Genomic DNA, 7,933 nt, shown 5'->3' on the forward strand with positions numbered 1-7,933 from the left:
TGTTGCTGTACTGTCTATAACTACCTTAACAAACAGTGACTTGTTATTATTATTATTATTATTATTATTGTTGTTGCTGTACTGTCTATAACTACCTTAACAAACAGTGACTTATTATTATTATTATTGTTGCTGTACTGTCTATAACTACCTTAACAAACAGTGACTTATTATTATTATTATTATTTTTGCTGTACTGTCTATAACTACCTTAACAGTGACTTATTATTATTATTGTTGTTGCTGTACTGTCTATAACTACCTTAACAAACAGTGACTTATTATTATTACAGACAGTTACCATGGAGATGAAATGTCACAACTACGTGTTCATGTGATTACATGAAATCATCTGATTGTTTCTGTGTCTGTTAGTAAATGTTTTATAAGAGATAAATAATAAATGATAACAATTGACATTAAATAATTACTGTTAAACACAAATAACATTTTGGATCTCTTTTTAGGGGTCAGTGCTCTAAAATGAGTCTCTCTGGGGATAGAAAGGAGGGGGGCCCTGCCTCTAAAATGAGTCTCTCTGGGGAACATGACACCAAAGCTAAGAGGTGAGATGTCAATTTTTGATATCATTATTATGAGTTTATTTCCAAAATGTTCACATTTGTGTTTTAATCAGAAATGGTTGCTATGGGTACCTTCAATATTACTGTTCTCAGATTTTTTACTCATAGATTTTAGATGGGTATATATATATATATACCCACGAAGCTATCTTAATTTTGATGAAAGCACTTACTGTAAATCACTCTGGATAAGAGCATCTGCTAAATCAGGGGTTCTCAATCCGGGGTCTGTGGAAGTACTGCAGGGGTTCTCAATCCGGGGTCTGGGGAGGTACTGCAGGGGTTCTCAACCCGGGGTCTGTGGAGGTACTGCAGGGGTTCCACGGAACCCTGACTGTACTCGTTGCAATGTAAGACATTTGATAGAATTTTCACATGACACGACCACTTGCCTACTCTTAATTATTGCCTAATATAATGGTATGCATATTTTTTTTTACCAATTCTGATCGTTGTTTCAAGCAGAATTTTGACAATATTACCGTTATATCAACACACTCTTCACACCCGTTAAACAACTAGCTTTGGCATAGTAGGCATCAAGTCACTTGCCAATAATGTTGCCTACAACGTTGCAGACAATGTTCATATTCATTGAACACATATTACGCCCTAGACGCCTTCAATGGCCCAATTTATAGCCATGTACAATTTAGGATTATTATTTTACAACATGATGTAGATAATTAAATAATCAAAAGAAAAACATGTTTATTATTATACACTCTTAGAAAACAACGTTCCTTATAGAACCAAAAAGGCTTCTATCACTTCCTTAATATATGAAACCACTAAAACATTATATATATTTTTGGGTTCAGTGAAGAAGAACCTCTAGAGTTCTGATCAACGGAAGGTGAATGTTTAGAGGATGTGAATCACGCAGCCTTCCAGTCATCAGATCACTTCTGGTGAAGGTTAATGTTTAGAGGATGTGAATCAAGCAGCCTTCCAGTCATCAGATCACTTCTGGTGAAGGTTAATGTTTAGAGGATGTGAATCAAGCAGGCTTCCAGTCATCAGATCACTTCTGGTGTTTTTTTTCCCGGCCCGGGATTTGAACCAGCCACCTTTTGGCAACAGCACCAGCTGCTGGGTGAAAATCTGAGTTATTCTGCCAAAATGAAGACACAATGCTATGCAGACATAAATGGTATGACTTATTATAATTATTATACATAAATCATTGCCAAAAGCACAAGACAGACTGTTGCATGTAGGTCTATATTATTAATGGATTGATCATATAGAAATATCAAACATTATTTTAACTTCTCCAAAGCAATTACATGTGGAACAGGAACCACTGACTCACTGCATTATTCTATAGTATTATCAAGACACCTGCTGTTAACTCTTAACTACTTAGGACAGCTCACGAGACTTCATGCATAGCTACCCACCCACTTAAGTGTAAAATGTCTTAATTCTCAGCACTTATACAACCAATTTTCTGCTCTGAGACACTTTGGCCATATGGTCCCAGATCTCAAAATATTGTTATAAAAAAACTTAGAATGTTGTTTTACATAATAATAAAAAATGAATATTACTAATGTAACCCACTGTAAAGACTGGGTTTAGTTGATTGTGTTGCATTGCGTGCGTCCACGTTCTGGAACTGTCCGCGTCCCCGTACAGAACTGTCCCCGTACAGTACTGTCCGCGTCCCCGTACAGCATATTGTCAGGTTACGTGCAGAGTGGACTGAGGTGATCTTGGGGAATAACGACGGAGTTTGTTACACTGTTGAGACACCGAAGTTTATTGTTCAATTTGCTTTTTTCTTTACGGTCAGGGACAGTATGAGTGTAGCCAGATCCTTTTCACTCTCTATCCTCGTTTCATTTTGTGGTTCACCGGATTCATCATCATCGAGACGAAAGACAGACAAACGACCTGCTAGTTGGTACAGCTTGGTAAGCTAGCTAGCTACTCTACCAGCAGCATCCTAGTTATCCTAGCTATTCAGTACAGCTCGGTATGCTAGCTAGCTACTCTACCAACAGCATCCTAGTTATCCTAGCTATTCGGTACAGCTCGGTAAGCTAGCTAGCTACTCTACCAGCAGCATCCTAGTTACCATAGCTACCACTACATCATCACCGACTGTCTGCATTTCTTGTGGACCGATGGAGCTCCCCGGTTGTTTCTTCCACCTGTTAAATCCCGGTGAGGCTTCTCCCTCTCTCGTTGACGGATGCTGGCTACCTCTGTCCGGTTCTCCTCTCTTCACTAGATGGACGGTAACTTTAGTGTTTAACCCCTTTGTGTCCAAGGACCAAACTTTTGAATATCATTTTCAGGGCGCCTCAATCAAATCAAATGTATTTATATAGCCCTTCGTACATCAGCTGATATCTCAAAGTGCTGTACAGAAACCCAGCCTAAAACCCCAAACAGCAAGCAATGCAGGTGTGGAAGCACGGTGGCTAGGAAAAACTCCCTAGAAAGGCCAAAACCTAGGAAGAAACCTAGAGAGGAACCAGGCTGTGTGGGGTGGCCAGTCCTCTTCTGGCTGTGACGCGTGGAGATTATAACAGAACATGGCCAAGATGTTCAAATGTTCATAAATTACCAGCATTGTCAAATAATAATAAGGCAGAACAGTTGAAACTGGAGCAGCAGTACGGCCAGGTGGACTGGGGACAGCAAGGAGTCATCATGTCAGGTAGTCCTGGGGCATGGTCCTAGGGCTCAGGTCCTCCGAGAGAGAAAGAAAGAGAGAAGGAGAGAATTAGAGAACGCACACTTAGATTCACACAGGACACCGAATAGGACAAGAGAAGTATTCCAGATATAACAAACTGACCCTAGCCCACCGACACAAACTACTGCAGCATAAATACTGGAGCCTGAGACAGGAGGGGTTCAGGAGACACTGTGGCCCCATCCGAGGACACCCCGGACAGGGCCAAACAGGAAGGCTATAACCCCACCCACTTTGCCACAGCACAGCCCCCACACCACTAGAGGGATATCTTCAACCACCAACTTACAGTGCCTTGTGAAAGTATTCGGCCCCTTGAACTTTGCGACCTTTTGCCACATTTCAGGCTTCAAACATAAAGATATAAATCTGTATTTTTTTATGAAGATTCAACAATAAGTGGGACACGATCATGAAGTGGAACAACATTTATTGGATATTTCAAACATCTTTAACAAATCAAAAACTGAAAAATTGGGCGTGCAAAATTATTCAGCCCCTTTACTTTCAGTGCAGCTAACTCTCTCCAGAAGTTCAGTGAGGATCTCTGAATGATCCAATGTTGACCTAAATGACTAATGATGATAAATACAATCCACCTGTGTGTAATCAAGTCTCCGTATAATCTACCAAGACCTGGCCGTCCCTCTAAACTTTCAGCTCATACAAGGAGAAGACAGCTGAGGTGGGAGACTCTGTCCATAGGACAACAATCAGTCGTATATTGCACAAATCTGTCCTTTATGGAAGAGTGGCAAGATGAAAGCAATTTCTTAAAGATATCCATAAAAAGTGTTGTTTAAAGTTCGCCACAAGCCACCTGGGAGACATACCAAACATGTGGAAGAAGGTGCTCTGGTCAGATGAAACGAAAATTGAACTTTTTGGCAACAATGCAAAACGTTATGTTTGGCGTAAAAGCAACACAGCTCATCACCCTGAACACACATCCCCACTGTCAAACATGGTGGTGGCAGCATCATGCTTTGAGCCTGCTTTTCTTCAGCAGGGACAGGGAACATGGTTAAAATTGATGGGAAGATGGATGGAGCCAAATACAGGACCATTCTGGAAAACCTGATGGAGTCTGCAAAAGACCTGAGACTGGGACGGAGATTTGTCTTCCAACAAGACAATGATCCAAAACATAAAGCAAAATCTACAATGGAATGTTTCAAAAATAAACATATCCAGGTGTTAGAATGGCCAAGTCAAAGTCCAGACCTGAATCCAATCGAGAATCTGTGGAAAGAACTGAAAACTGCTGTTCACAAATGCTCTCCATCCAACCTCACTGAGCTCGAGCTGTTTTGCAAGGAGAATGGGAAAATATGTCAGTCTCTTGATGTGCAAAACTGATAGAGACATACCCCAACCACCTTACAGCTGTAATCGCAGCAAAAGGTGGCGCTACAAAGTATTAACTTAAGGGGGCTGAATAATTTTGCACGCCCAATTTTTCAGTTTTTGATTTGTTAAAAAAGTTTGAAATATCCAATAAATGTCATTCCACTTCATGATTGTGTCCCACTTGTTGTTGATTCTTCACAAAAAAATAGTTTTATATCTTTATGTTTGAAGCCTGAAATGTGGCAAAAGGTCGCAAAGTTCAAGGGGGCCGAATACTTTCGCAAGGCACTATATGAGCCATCCTGAGGCAAGGCTGAGTATAGCCCACAAAGATCTCTGCCATGGCACAACCCAAGGGGGGGAGCCAACCCAGACAGGTATTGTGAGTAAACAACCTCGAGAGTGCCTCTTCCAGCCCTCCAATAAATTACATAATTCAACCATCCCGGTTAGTAAATCTACCTCAACCTGCCCCTGGAGAAGGCAGAGTAACGACACCAGCCTTTTAGCGGGGCTGACAGACTGACTACAACGCTCACGACGCTAAATTAATTTCGTTATTAAAAATGACTCACTGCTCGCGCCATTAACTAACGTCTGGAAGTCAGTTCTATTTGTCAAACTCTTATGTTTCCCCATCTGAGCTCAGAGTAGATGAGAGATGTAATGTTTGTCTCTGTTGTGTTGAAGACCAATCAAGCAGGAGAGACCAGCCTCCCCTGTACCCAGCTGTGTGTCCATGAAGAGTGAGAAGTCTATGAATCATCCTATAGAGTTTAGAGAGGGAGACTTTTCTACTGAACAAAGGTAAGAAGAACTCATGGGTCCTGGTCAGTGAGTTAAACAAAACTGTCCCTAGTCATTTCTCCTCTCACATTTTCACATTTCTTTTTGTTGATTTCATAATCCATAGGCTAATCATTTTGTCCATTTTCATAGTCCTAATACAATATTAAACCAACACAACATTCCCTCCCTGTGTGTGTGTGTGCGTGTGTGTGTGTACTCCCTGGATGAGGAGATGTAATCTCATGTTTTGTCCACAGAAACCAACAGGAGAGATCAGAGATTCTCAGTGGTCAGTCTTCCCAGAGTCATCAAACAGACCTGGAATCCATATTCTGTGTATGTGGTCCTGTTATGTACATTTGTTTTTGTTTACCTCAAGTAAAGTTGATCTGTCAAACATTCATTAATGTGTTGATGAGAAAGCATTTCTTCTCTTGCTTAACTTATTTACTTTATTTATTTCAGTTGCTTGAACAGAATATTATGACATTTGTGAAGAACGAGCTGAAGATGTTCAAGAGGATTCTTAGTCCAGAACTCCCAGAAGACTTTGAGAGTCAGAAGCAGGATAAGGAAGTGGTGGATGCTGAAGATGAGAAGCAGGAGAGCAGTGCCAGAGAGGGGGCTCTGAAGATCGCACTGCACGTCCTGAGGAAAATGAACCAGAAGGAGCTTGCTGACACACTGGAGAAATGTAAGATCTGTCTGCCTCAAGTTGAATGATGTTTTAAAACATTTAAAGCTGCAGCTAAAGTACAGCTAAAGTAGCTGTGTTACTCAATGATATTGTAGCAGCCTGAACACTGTAATTTTTAGAGTAAATAACTCAGCAACTAGAGAAGCTTTAACCAAGTTTAATTCTTCCCAGAGGGTCGGTACAGCTGTAATTCAGACAAAAAAACCTTCTGGTGTAGACCCTCTACTATATACCTTCCTCCTATAACCATTACCTTCTGGTGTAGACCCTCCACTATATACCTTCCTCCTATAACCATTACCTTCTGGCGTAGACCCTACAGATACCCATTAACTTCTGGTGTAGACCCTCCACTATATACCTTCCTCCTACAGATACCCATTACCTTCTGGTGTAGACCCTCCACCATATACCTTCCTCCTACAGATACCCATTAACTTCTGGTGTAGACCCTCCACTATATACCTTCCTCCTACAGATACCCATTACCTTCTGGTGTAGACCCTCCACTATATACCTTACTCCTATAACCATTAACCTCTGGTGTAGACCCTCCACTATATACCTTCCTCCTACAGATACCCATTACCTTCTGGTGTAGACCCTCCACTATATACCTTCCTCCTACAGATACCCATTACCTTCTGGTGTAGACCCTCCACTATCTACCTTCATTCTACAGTTAACCATTACCTTCTGGTGTAGACCCTCCACTATATACCTTCCTCCTAGAGATACCCATTAACCTCTGGTGTAGACTCTCCACTATATACCTTCCTCCTATAACCATTACCTTCTGGTGTAGACCCTCCACTATATACCTTCCTCCTATAACCATTACCTTCTGGTGTGGACCCTTTGGGAGAAAGATGTACATATATGGAGTAACATAATACTGTAACACAAGAGAAAGATACACTTATAGAGTGCATTTGCCATTCTGGTAAAATGCATTGTCTATTGTATAGGACAGGAGGCCATGAGAGTATGGGACAGCTAAACATTAAATAGACCACACGAAGGGAAGGCGACACTTAGGCGCCTAGGGCAACTGGACATACCAAGGTCAGAGGGATATACAAAGGAGGGGTCAGCCAAATGACAAACTAATGGACTATAGACATAGCCCACATATTTTTAGGACATGGAGATGCTGAAGGAATGTCAGAAGAGACAGTCTGCTGATCCGAGATAAAGACACACATACAAAGGAACACATTGAGCTAAATACAGGGCCAAAGCATAGGCCTGTAGAATAGAGGAATGTATAGTATTTTTAGTATAGCTGGACACGCTAAAAACAGAGGAGACACATAGTCGGCTGATCCTAGATAACACACATACAACAGAACGCATTAGGCTAAGTGCAGGGACAAAGCAAGGGTCTTGTCACCATTATAATCTGACGGAAAGCAGATATGGGCGTTATTGGGCTGAACAAGCAGGATACACAGATTGAAAGATAATTGTGGCAGATGGACTGAGGGAAGTAACTTCATTTGCATGTGAGATGGACTCATATGTTGTATGTGTATAAATCAGAACGAGTGCTCTGAAAAGGTGTGTGTTCCGCGGACCACTCCGGCTTGCAATACGTTGTATTAAAAGCCTATTGAATTCACAAGTTCTTGCAAGTGTCATATTTTGAAATGATTATCCACGACAACCCTCCACTATATACCTTCCTCCGACAGATACCCATTAACTTCTGGTGTAGACCCTCCACTATATACCTTCCTCCTACAGATACCCATTACCTTCTGGTGTAGACCCTCCACTATATACCTTCCTCCTATAACCATT

General features: G+C 41.3%; 1 long non-coding RNA gene across 2 annotated transcripts; it reads left to right on the plus strand.

Annotated features, from left to right (window-relative positions):
- Positions 1-294: 294 nt before the first annotated feature.
- LOC135534646 (uncharacterized) lies at positions 295-5,756 on the plus strand. 2 transcript variants are annotated; one of them, XR_010454718.1, is made up of 4 exons: positions 295-370; positions 468-566; positions 5,335-5,451; positions 5,691-5,756. It is a non-coding gene; the product is annotated as an uncharacterized LOC135534646 (long non-coding RNA). The 2 variants fall into 2 exon arrangements; XR_010454717.1 differs by lacking the exon at positions 295-370 and having other exon boundaries at positions 447-566.
- Positions 5,757-7,933: the final 2,177 nt, after the last annotated feature.

The sequence above is a fragment of the Oncorhynchus masou genome, unplaced genomic scaffold (assembly GCF_036934945.1).
Source record: "Oncorhynchus masou masou isolate Uvic2021 unplaced genomic scaffold, UVic_Omas_1.1 unplaced_scaffold_3734, whole genome shotgun sequence".
NCBI classification, from domain to species: domain Eukaryota; kingdom Metazoa; phylum Chordata; class Actinopteri; order Salmoniformes; family Salmonidae; genus Oncorhynchus; species Oncorhynchus masou.